Raw genomic sequence first — 12,336 nt, 5'->3', positions numbered from 1 at the left:
TTCCACTTCTAAAGGCGTAAGCACGCTACCCATTTGTAGGGGGTGCTCGCAGAAGTGATGGTAACTATCACATGTCCCTGTGATAGCACCTGAACCTCCGCGTTCAGATGTAAGACCGCCCGGAATCTCCAGGGGTAGAACGCAGGTGCCATCGTGCCCCATCCCTGAAAAAGTGTTCAGGGGAAGTCAGGAAGGCTGTCGATGGGAAACAGGTCTAGTTGGGCCAATAAGGGGCAACTATGAAGACCTGCTCCCTCCTGACTTGGCACCGTAGGTGCAAGCGACGGGCGCAAAAAGACAGGAGCATTGCTCAACACAACATGTCAAGATCAATGAGCTTCAGGAGCATTTTCTGCTCAGCACTTGAGTGTGATAAGTTCACTGAGCTTCAGGAGCATTTCTGCTCAACACCTGAGTGTGATAAACTCACTGAGCTACAGGAGCAATTCTGCTCAACACTTGAGTGCGAAGAACTTCACTGAGTAACAGGAGCATTTCTGCTCAACACTGAGTGTGAAAGGATTCACTGAGCTTCAGGAGCATTTCTGCTCAACACCTGAGTGTGATGAATTCACTGAGCTACAGGATCATTGCTGCTCAACACCTGAGTGCGATGAACTTCACTGAGTTTCAGGAGCATTTCTGCTCAACATGACGTGTGAAGAATTCACTGACTTGAGCAGGCGCTAGACGACCCTGAGTCGCAGTCGCTTTTAGGAGGCTCACTGGGAAAACGTGGTTCTGCAGGCCCCTGGGACAGCTGAGAGCTAGTGTCTGTCCAAGGGTAGACCGCTCGGACAACACTTGCAAGGAGACGAAACCGGAGGGGCAACTGGGCGGCTCCGGATTGGTCATGACCCAGCTGGACCCCAGGGGATGGAGTCTCCACTCACCCTGGCTCTAACTGTCATGAGGCTCGTCGGCGGCACGACTGAGTAGAGCGGAAATAGTGGAACAAAGTGTCCTCAGAAGCTTCAGACTCTAAGGAGGAGGTGAGGGGTGAGTCGTGACATGCGAGGGAAGCTTAAGCAACGGTCGCAATGTCCAACAACTCAAGGCACATATGCCTGTGTAGTTGAGGGTTGCCCAGGCCCCCGTTAAAACACACCCTTTATACATGTCCCCTCAGTTGAAGAGGGTTTGGCAGCAGACCGGGATGACTATAGTCACACAGGGTTAGCTGCTCTGCCACGGTCACCTCGGGACTGGATCATGAAGCTAGCGCTGAAGCGGTCATATATGGAGGAAGCCAATGGCTGCATCTACCATATACCCCAGGAGCCTCTGAAAGTTCTTTCAGTTGGACCCTTTCTCACTTCAAACACCAGCTGAACACATTCTCATTGGAGAGACGTGTTAGACCGAGTCCATCTCCAAAACTGAAAAAGAGATACTCAGCCTGTGGGCGAGATTACTCTCTCCCAGTTGACCTGAAGACCAAACGGCCTCTGGAGCACTCGAAGGGAAGGACTCTGTATTGATACTCCAGCCCTCACACGCAACACACAGGATGGCCTGCGGTGCGGAAAGTAGAGATCTGAAGCACATGTCTTTCAGGTAGGAGCTGCAGACCAATTTTGGGCCAAGATGGTCAAGACCCACCACCTAGTAGCACGAAGAACAAGTTTACAACTGGCCTTCGTACCAGCTGGAGGAGCGGCTATATAAAATCCTTCGCCAGCAGGATAAGCACACACAAGTCAGGAGCACTGCTCAACACTCGGTGTGATGAATATCACTGGATTTTCAGGAGCACGTCTGCTCAACACCTAATGTGATGATTATCACTGACTTGAGCGGGATAGCCGAGCCTGAGGTGGGGCAGCAAAGTAGAGAGAGTGGTGTTAGTGTGCTGTGCAACACTTACCTGTCTCCACTAGCGGCAGGGGGCGTGTGAGAAGGCGGATGACCGGTGCCTCGAACGCACCAAGCTGCCTGCTGGCGACCAGGGGGAGCTGAGGGGAGTAAGGCTATACTGGGTCACACCCGCCAGACTGGCCCTCTTGGGACCCAGGAACAGATGAAATTGCTCTCTCTTTGAAGTGTGGGTACCGCTTGCTCCGCTTCTTTTGGGAGCCAGCGGCAGAACAGACACACACACAAACGAAGACTCCACCCGGCCCTCATCCGGGGGGAGGGAGTGGATCAGTGCTCCGCTTTTTTTTTTTTTTTTTGGGAGCCAGCGGAGGAACAGACACACACACATGGGGGGAACAGACACACACACACAAACGACGAACACCCTCGGCGACGAGCAGGTGGAGGAACTGCCACCGGCCGCGGGTGGAGGCAGCAGCTGGCCGCCGGGGCAGGATGTCCTTGTCCGCATCCGCCATATCAACCAGGCTGAGCCAACGATGGCGCTCCTGGGCCACTAAGGTGGACATCGCCAGACCGATCACGCACGCTATGACACTCCTGCCCCGGAGGGCGAGGTCAAATGGAATGCGGTGCTCACCTATGAACGCACGGTTAGGATTACCCTCGTGCATGCCATGGGTGCCCTGGCCTGACAGACCTGAAGCAACGCCATGGCATGTAAGAGGAAGCGGCTTGGCCACAGGCTTTGTAAGCTCTGCCCGTCGGAACGGACGAAAACTCACAGGCCTTAGGGGGGAGACGAGGATCCCCCCAAAAGGCAGCGGCCGCAGGACACAGGTGCACCTGTGTCGACAGACCGCTCCAATGGAGGGACACCTCGCAACCCTTCACCGTTCCTCCATCAAGGGTAGTGAGGGGGAAAAGCTATTCAGGCAGTTTCTGGAAGAGAAAGATGCTCTTCACAACCTGATAAGCTCTCCATGCATTACAGGAAAGAAAGGCACTGGGGCGGCGAGCTGAGAACCAGCGCGGCCCGCCCCAAGATACCAAACTCCAGATTCCAACCGAGACTGAACGGGACACGGTGGAGGTTCCACTCGAGCCCGGCAACCCCGACGGCCCGTTTCAGCATAGCTGACATTTCTGGATCTGGCTTGGGCAATGTTACACTCCCAGAGGGAGATAACACAGCCAAGTCGTCATTTCCAGAGGCCAGCTCACCCTCCGATGCTGCTATCGACTGTGGCGAACAGGACGGCCGAGGGACGTGAGAGAACAGCGCAAGGCCGGTGGTGCGATTGATAATGAGCAACACCTGTGAGCACACCGGTCTCGCATCTCTCACGGAGGAGCGGAAGCATAAAGGGGGAGCGACGACGTTGATGATCGAGAGAGGAACAGGCCTGTATTTTAGTTGAGTTTTGGTTTTTGTATTTGTGTTTTATTTTTAGCCAGCAGTCGTCCGCGAGGGGCTGCTGGCCGTTATGTTTATTTTGGGTAAGCCAGCAGTCGTCCGCGAGGGGCTGCTGGCGGTATTTTAGTTTGTTTATTTTATTTTAAATAAAGTATGTATGTTCGCCGGTTCCCGCCTCCTTCTTCCCTGAACATTGCTACATCGACATCTTATCCTCAGGGGGAACTCCCATTGAAACAGCTGATCAGTCCATTACAGAGGGACCAGTATGCTCAACAGGAATTCCATCGGCTGCGGTGTGATGGAGGAGTGAGGAGCCCACAGGGAATGGTTACCGGGCGAGACATCCATCACTATCCTCCGATCACCCATCCCACACGGTGGGACCCGGGGGTGGGGCATGGCAATGGGGACTCGCACTTCACAGACGAAGGCGAGTCTTGATCTCAACACCGCGACAGTCATATTCCCGCAATGAGGGGGAATATAACAAAATAACATGAACCGTCCACAAAAGCTGCCTCAGCATGCTGAACATATAAGCACATATGTATACATATTTATATACACATAAACATATAGCCCAAACACGTGATGCAACAATTGTGACCGTCAGAGAGGAAAAGGGAACGATGGCATCCAGTGACGCACAGGTGGAATGGCATCTTTAAAAAGATGCAAACACACCCGTGTTGCTCTTTCAGAAAATAGGACCGCCACCAGTGCCGGAGCACACAGGGGAATGACCGCGGCAACACTGAACAGAGAACTGAAACAGTGAAGCACTCTAACAGTGAAGCACTTTTCCGCCCTCTAACCAGCCGTCAACACACACAAATATTTAGAAATTTGTTGCTGTTAAAACAGCAGTTGAGAGCTCAAAGCTCGCGATCACCGCTGCACTCGCGCTTGTAGAACACCAACACTGGGAGAGTCTTCCTGAAGAACACGTTGTAACTCGTTGTAAACAACAGCACTCTCAGAGACATCAAACGATCGGCTCCGAAGCGAAAGGCAACTAGTGCGTGCATCCACTTCCGTATTTATACCCGCGCCGCGGGGGCGAAGTGTGTGATGCGAATCACGCACGCCAATTACATTGGCTCGTTCAACAGTACTCGAAGATGATAGGCTCTCTGATGCGATCCCCATTCAGTCGACGTCGACTACGTTCGACGTTATCGACTGAAAGGGAACTGAGATTCACTACTCTCTAGTGGAGAATATTACCAGACTGAAAAATATGAATAATTTAAAACAAATTATACAGGAAGAAGAAAAGAGCTATCTATGAAAGAGGACAGCTAAAAGACAAAATGTTGCTATATCAATGCAAGTAAAAGTTATGAAGTTGGTGATTTGCATGGCTTTATCTATTATTTTGAAAGCTTATTTCTATTACCTTTATACAGTATATTTATTGAATCTAAGTGCTTAATAATAATTGATGAACTAAAATTGTACATGTGTAATTGATTAAGGATATAATAATTAGATAAATAATATCTAAATCATAGAAAATTATTATTAAATAAGCATTGCTAAATGCCAGATGATTTTGTCTTTAAAAATCATTTGCTATGGAGTGACCTTTAATTTGGAGTAGAAACTGGGGGAGTGACTTTATTGCATCAGTCATGTGACACTTTGATCATAGCTCATTGGTTCAATTTCGGTTTGAGATCTCCTACCTGCAACATAACCTGAGTGCCCCGGAGCAGGTTAGCCGTGGAGCGTAAATTACTATGGCAATGAACACTGTTAAAAGCCAAACCACTTTCATGGTGCTTAAAACCCAGGCTTGGCGCAAACTAATTTGAAACATAACTGGTATAGCCACCGTTTGGCTTCATCGGTTGGCTTCACTGTGTTTGCAATTTTTGGTAGAATCAGCAGACACAATGCTTGTAGTTGTCTTTGCACATTAAGATAGGATTGAGTAAATTATTTCAACATAAAATATAATCAATTTTGATTGAACTCTTACTTACTTTTACCTTAGCTGTTTGCATTCGCTTAAAGTGGATGGTACTGGTTTTCTTTGATTTGGAGGTTGGTTATGTCATAGATTGTGAGTTTTTTTGTGTAGATTTATGTGTGCTTGAGATAGATACCATAAACTATTCATGTTTTTATGTAAAGGCAATTCTAAACACTGCAGACTAACCTTTGCCTTAAAAACTTAAATAATTTATGAATGTTTATAAAGTAGTTACAACTTCTGAGTGCAATTTGTTCCCAAACTTCACTTGGTAAATGTGAGTGATTGACAGGATGTGTGAATGACTGACTAATATCATCCATATCACACCCTACCTCTGCCTGGAAAGTGTATGGGGGTATGTCTATTTGGTGTGTGTGTGTGTGTGTGTGTGTGTGTGTGTGTGTGTGTGTGTGTGTGTGTGTGTGTGTGTGTGTGTGTGTGTGTGTGCGGCAATGGGAAAGGAAGACTGGGCAACAGGAACACACTCAAATTTCTGACACTTCCTGACACACCCGCCCATTCCATACTGGCCAGACATCTGAAGGGATTTACATCCTTTTAGCACATCGTAAGTTGTGTGAATGTGTCTGTGTGTTGAAGTTGTGTTTGTGTGTGAGAGAGAAGAATCTATCATCAAGGATAAGAATACATGTTTTATGATAATGGAAAGGTTATTGTGTGTCTCCACAACACATATTTATATGACACTATCTTTGATTGATTGACCTGAAATTAGAGCACATGCAAACAGATGCACGGACAAGAGCTTGCATAAGCACTCACAAACTGTTAATCTGTGTTGTTTATTTGGTTTGAGTGTCTTGATTGTAATGCTGTAACAATTTGTTTAATTACTTTTTGCAGCCTCGTAAGAACACAACAGGAGAATGTATGATAGATCTCAGGACATTAACGGCAGGGCATGGTAAGAATGTTACAATCTGTTTTACATGTGATTTTGTATTTGCGATGCAATTACAGAAAAATTAAATATAAAGGAGGATGAAGACTGATAGATGTACATAGAAAAGTATTGGGCAGAAACAGAGAACAGAATACAATCACAATCATTACTTCAACTCTTTACTTTTTCCTTTGACTATTATAAAGCAGAAAGAAAAAGAGTTTTCACCATCATAATACACTCTTTTGCATGTGTAAAGATACTTTTGGTCATGTGGAATAGAAAGACAGATAAACAGACAGACATAGAGAGACAGACAGACATAGATGGATGATGATGCACAGAGAGAGAGACCGAGGGAGGATCAGTCGAGGGAAGTGTGAGCACTGTTGCGTGATTTCCCCTCTTTGTCGGTGTGTGGGGATTGTTTGCAGTCCCAAATCAGTGTTGAAATCTCCTCCATTCATCTCCACTCCCTATACAAAACACACATATACACATACACTCCTACATGCATCCCCTCTCTCCAGATGCCTCTCCATCTTTACCTTCTCTGGCATCCAAGAAGACATTTCCTGGAAAAAATGAAACAGTGCTGATGACTCCCTTGTCTCAAGCTCTCCATCTTTTCCTCGTTTATCATGTCAGTGTCTCCCTATCGTCTTTTTTTCTTTTGTAATCTATTGTGTCTTCCTCTCTTGTACAGCTTTGTGCTGTTTATTTATTGATTGTGAGTGTCTCTGAATGAATTGTACAGATTGGCTCGATGACTGGTGATTTCATTTCAGCACATAGATTTTGGGTAGTGTGTAACGTCCCTAAATCCCCACCTTGCCCACACACGCACACACAAAGCATTATTCACTTTGACTTTTTCTTAACACCATCAACTCTTGCTTCAGATAATCATATTTAGATCTATCATTGCAAGGGTAATGGTCGTTTAAAACTAACATTTATACTCGTTTATAAACAGGTTTTTCCATAATGGAAAAATTATCCCAGGGCAGTGTATTGTTTTTCATCTTGATTTGAATATTTTATATTGCAGGTGCTTCAACCTGATCAAATGTTGTTGGGTTTTCAGCTCCTTTGAGGCTCTTTTCTTACCTACCTATTTTAGTTCTCTGAATGAGCCTTTCAAACAATTCAGACCTCTCATTAAGAAACCCAGAATGTTTATTGAATAATCTCTGCTTGATTACACAGCTGGACAGCAACGTGGCCAAATAGCTTTGAACAATGCCTAGTGATTAAACCAGTCACTGATCTGATTGGACTGTGAGGGCCCTAGGCCCTGTTTACACCTGGTATTAATATCCGTCTCAGGTGATCTGATCACAAGTGGTCAGTCGAAGCAGATTGCTGTTTGAACCTGACATGGCACATAGCTCATGCCATTTCAAATGTTGTCCCCTGCGACCACTTGTGATCGGGTTTCTGATTTTGTGACTACATATGTGACCCTGGATCACAAAACCAATCTTAAGTAGCACGGGTATATTTGTGGGAATAGCCAACAATACATGGTATGGGTCAAAATTATACATTTTTCTTGTATGCCAAGAATCATTAGGATATTAAGTAAAGATCATGTTCCATGAAGATATTTTGTAAATTTCCTACCGTAAATGTATAAAACATTTATTTTTGTGAGTGAATGCAGCACAATCGCGAACATAAATGGTCAACTTTAAAAGCAATTTTCTCAATGTTTCGATTTTTTTGCACCCTCAGATTCCAGATTTTCAAATAGTTGTATCTCGGCCAAATATTGTCCTATCCTATCAAACCATACACCAATGGAAAGCTTATTTATTCAGCTTTCATGTGGTGTATAAATGTTATACATTTTAAATTTAAATTTAAATTTTTTTTTTAAATGACCCATGTGACTGGTTTTGTCATCCAGGGTCACATATATGACTTACTACATCAGTGTGTCACTGCATGTTGATAAAACTCTAAAAAGTAGCACACTTTTTCAAATTATACTTACAAATTTCAATCTCACCACAAACATGTAGTTTCAAGCATCACATTTTACCAACATATCACATTCAAACTTTTTTTTTAGCACAAATGTTAATTGACAGGTGAAAACACATCAGAACATACTAACATTTCTAATGTACTTACATTTATAAATTATAATACAAATGGGATTGTGACTACATTGAATCTGATTCTAATGTCTCTCTTTTTTATTCCTTTCCATTTTTATTCTTTTAAAGAAGGCAGCATTTTTAAGTTTTGGATGCAGCATAAGTATATATCCCTCATGTTTCCGTTGTCTTTTGTCTAGCTTTGTTCGTGTAACTCACTGTTCGTGAGTATTGTCAGGTCTATGTCAAGTCTGCTCAAGTAAATTTTAAGTCAAGTCTCTTTTTTTGTATTTGTATTGTTCATTTCATTAATAAACTGCACATAGGTTCTCAAATTAAACTCGTCTTCAATGGACTTTTGCTACCGAAAGCTGAACCCAGCAGCCTTGCTAGGCCAAGAGGTCATCACACTCTCTAAGGTGCTTCCAGTAGTGGCCACTGCTATTCTGTGAGTGTGGGCCGAACTCAATTCTCCCGAGGCGGCGGCATCCACCACAGCACCTCCTGATCTTCAGTTCACTTCAGCTCCTCCTGATCTCCGGTGGTCTTCTGCTCTGCTGAGGAGGTCTTCTGCTCTGCCTTGGTGCTCTCCATCTCCATTGGCTCCACCTTGGCCATCTGATCCTCATTGGTCTCGGCCTCTTCTCCACAGTCTGGGCCTGCCACTGCTCGGCGGTCCAGGTCCACTCCATGGTCCAGGCCCACTCCACTCCACCACCCTCCTGTTTTGGTGTTATGTTTGGGTGTTAGTAGCCGTCCATAGAGGTCACATCTCTTTTAAGTTATGTATATGCTTTCATGCATTATTTCAATATTTGTCATGGTCGTGATTCACTGTTTCCTTTCTGTCGATAACGTCAGATGTAGTCTTACGTCGACTGAATGGGGATCGATTCGCATCACACACTCCGCCCCCGCGGCGCAGGTACAAATACAGAAGTGTATGCATGCACTAGTTGCCTTTTGTTTCGGAGCTGATCGTTTGATGTCTCTGAAGAGTGCTGTTGTTGTTGGGAGCGAGTGTGTCGGTGTTCTTCTGGAAGACTCTCCCAGTGCTGGTGGTTTCTACAGCGCGAGTGCAGTGGTGATTGCGAGCTTTGAGCTCTCAACTGCTGTTTCAACAGCAACAAATTCTAAAGGTTTGTGTGTGTCGACTGTTGGTTATAGGGCGGAAAAGTGAGTGCTTCACTATTTCAGTTCACTGTTCAGTGTTGCTGCGGTCATTCCCCTGTGTGCTCCGGCACTGGTGATGGGCCCTATTTCCTGAAAGAGGAACATGGGTGCGTTTGCGTCTTTTTCAAGATGTCATTCCACCTGTGCGTTTCTGGATGCGGTCGTTCCCTTTTCCTCTCTGACGGTCACAATTGTTACATCACGTGTCTGAGCTATATATTTATGTGAATATAAATATGTATATATATATATTTATATGTTCAGTACGCTGAGGCAGCTTTTGTGGACAGCTCATGTTCTCATTACAGGAATATGACTGTCGTGGTGTTGAGATCGAGACTCGCCTTCGTCTGCGAAGCGCGAGTCCCCATTACCATTCCCCACCCCCGGGTGCCGTGTGGGATGGGTGATCGGAGGTAGTGATGGATGTCTCGCCGGGTAACCATTCCCTGTGGGCTCCCCACTTCTCCATCACACCGCAGCCGATGGAATTCCTGTTGAGCGTGCTGGTCCCTCTGTAAAGGACCGATCAGCCGTTTCAACTGGGGTTGCTCCAGAGGATAAGATGTCGATAGCAGCATCGGAGGGTGAGCTGGCCTCCGGAGATGATGACTCGGCTGTGTTATCTCCCTCTGGGACTGTTACATTGGCCGAGCCAGATCCAGAAATGTCAGCTGTGCTGAAACGGGCTGCCGAGGCTGCCAGGTTCGAGTGGAACACCACCGTGTCCCGTTCAGTCTCGGTTGGAGGATTGGTATCTCGGGGCGGACCGCGCTGGTTCTCAGCTCGCCGCCCCAGTACTTTTCTTTTCCGATGTGCATGGAGAGCTTATCAGGTTGTGGACGGCACCTTTCTCTGCCAGAAACTGCCTGAATAGCTTTTCCCCCTCACTACCCTTGATGGAGGAGTGGTGAAGGGTTGCGAGGCTGGTGGTCCAGGAGTGCCATCATTGGCTCAGCCTGGTTGATATGGCAGATGCGTACAAGGTTCGTATCCTGGTCTCCCCAATTTCCCAGGTTGGGCTGGTCGGCAAACCGTGCGAAGAACTGCGTCCAACAGTTCTCTGCTGCCTAAGCGCAGACGGAGGCCATCCGGCACATCCTGCCCCGGCGGCCCGCTGCTGCCTCCACCCCGCTGCTGGTAGCAGTTCCTCAGCGTGCTCGTAGCCGAGGGCGTTCCCTGGCTTTCGCTCCCGCTCCAGGCGCTGCAAAGCCAGGTTGCAAGCGACAGCGAAAGCATTCCGGAGCGGGCCGCCCAGGGATGGATGAGGGTGCTCTTGGAATTGGTCACTGATCCACTCCCTCCCCCCGGGTGAGGGCCGGGTGGAGTCTTCGTTTGTGTGTGTGTCTGTTCTGCCGCTGGCTCCCAAAAGAAGCGGAGCAAGCGGTAGCCACACTTCAAAGAAAGAGCATATTCATCTGTTCCTGGGTCCCAAGAGGGCCAGTCTGGCGGTGTGTGACCCTGTATAGCCTTACACCCCTCAGCCCCCCCTTGGTCGCTAGCCGGCAGCTTGGTGCGTTCAAGGATCCGGTCATCCGCCTTCTCATGCACCCCCTGCCGCTAGTGGAGACAGGTAAGTGTTGCACTGCACACTAACACCACACTCTCCACTTTGCTGCCCCACCTCAGGCTTGGCTATCCCGCTCAAGTCAGTGATGATCATCACATTACGTGTTGAGCAGATGTGCTCATGAAAACACATTGATATTCATCACACCTAAGAGCAGTGCTCTTGACTTGTGTGCGCATATCTTGTCCTGCTGGCGAAGGACTTGATATAGCCGCTAACTCCAGCCGTAATGAAGGCCAGTTGTTGTAAATTCGTTCTTCATGCTACCAGGTGGTGGGTCGTGACCATCTTGGCCCAAGATGGTCTGCATCATCTGAGCTGAATGACATGTGCTTCGGATCTCTACCTTCCGCACCGCAGGCCATCCAGTGTATTGCATGTGAGGGTTTGAAGGATCAGTACAGAGTCCTTCCCTTCGAGTGCTCCATAGCCAGTTGGGTCTTCAGGTCAACTGGGAGAGAGCAATCTCATCCACGGGTTGAGTATCTCTTTTTTCAGTTATAGAGGTGGACTCGGCACACCCTGTGTGACAACAGTTTACCCTGGCCTGCTGCCAACCCCTCACCGACTGAGGGGCCATGTATAAAGGGACTGGGCGACCTCCGACTGCACAGGCATTGGTGCCTCGAGTTGTTGAGATTGCAACCATTGCGTAATCTTCCCTTGCATATCGCAACTCACCCGTCACCTCCTCCTTGGAGTCAGAAGCTTCTGAGGACGCTTCATTCCACTATCTTCCCGGCCTACTCAATCCTGCCGCTGACGAGTCTCACGACAGTTATGGCCAGGGTGAGTGGAGACTCCATCCGCTGGTGGTCCAGCTGGGTCATGACCACTCCGGGGCCGCAAAGTTACTCTGTTGCCTCTCTGGATTCGTTTCCCTACCAGTTGCATATATTCTGTCCGAGCGGACAACCCTTGGACAGACACTGGCTCTCAGCTGTCCCCGGGGCCCTGCAGAAATGCGTTACCCAATGAGCATCCTAAACTATACCATTCATTGTCGCCTGGCGCCTGCTTAAGTTCAGTGAATTCATCACACTCAAGTGTTGAGCAGAAATGCTCCTGAAGCTCAGTGAAGTTCATCGCACTCAGGTGTTGAGCAGAAATGCTCCTGTAGATCAGTGAATTTTATCACACTCCGGTGTTGAGCAGAAATGATCCTGAAGCTCTGTGAATTTCATCACACTCAAGTGTTGAGCAGAAATGCTTCTGAAGCTCAGTGATCTTCACATGTAGTGTTGAGCAGTGCTCCTGTCTTTTGTGCGCCTGTCAGGAGTGGAGCAGGTCCTTATTGTTGCCCCTTATTGGCCCAACCAGACCTAGCTTCCCTCGACAGCCTTCCTGACTTCCCCTGAACACATT

This window comes from Siphateles boraxobius, unplaced genomic scaffold (genome assembly GCF_051911475.1).
Source record: "Siphateles boraxobius isolate OS27281-9 unplaced genomic scaffold, OSU_SipBor_1 119, whole genome shotgun sequence".
Taxonomy (NCBI): domain Eukaryota; kingdom Metazoa; phylum Chordata; class Actinopteri; order Cypriniformes; family Leuciscidae; genus Siphateles; species Siphateles boraxobius.
Note: the sequence above shows the minus strand (reverse complement) of the source record.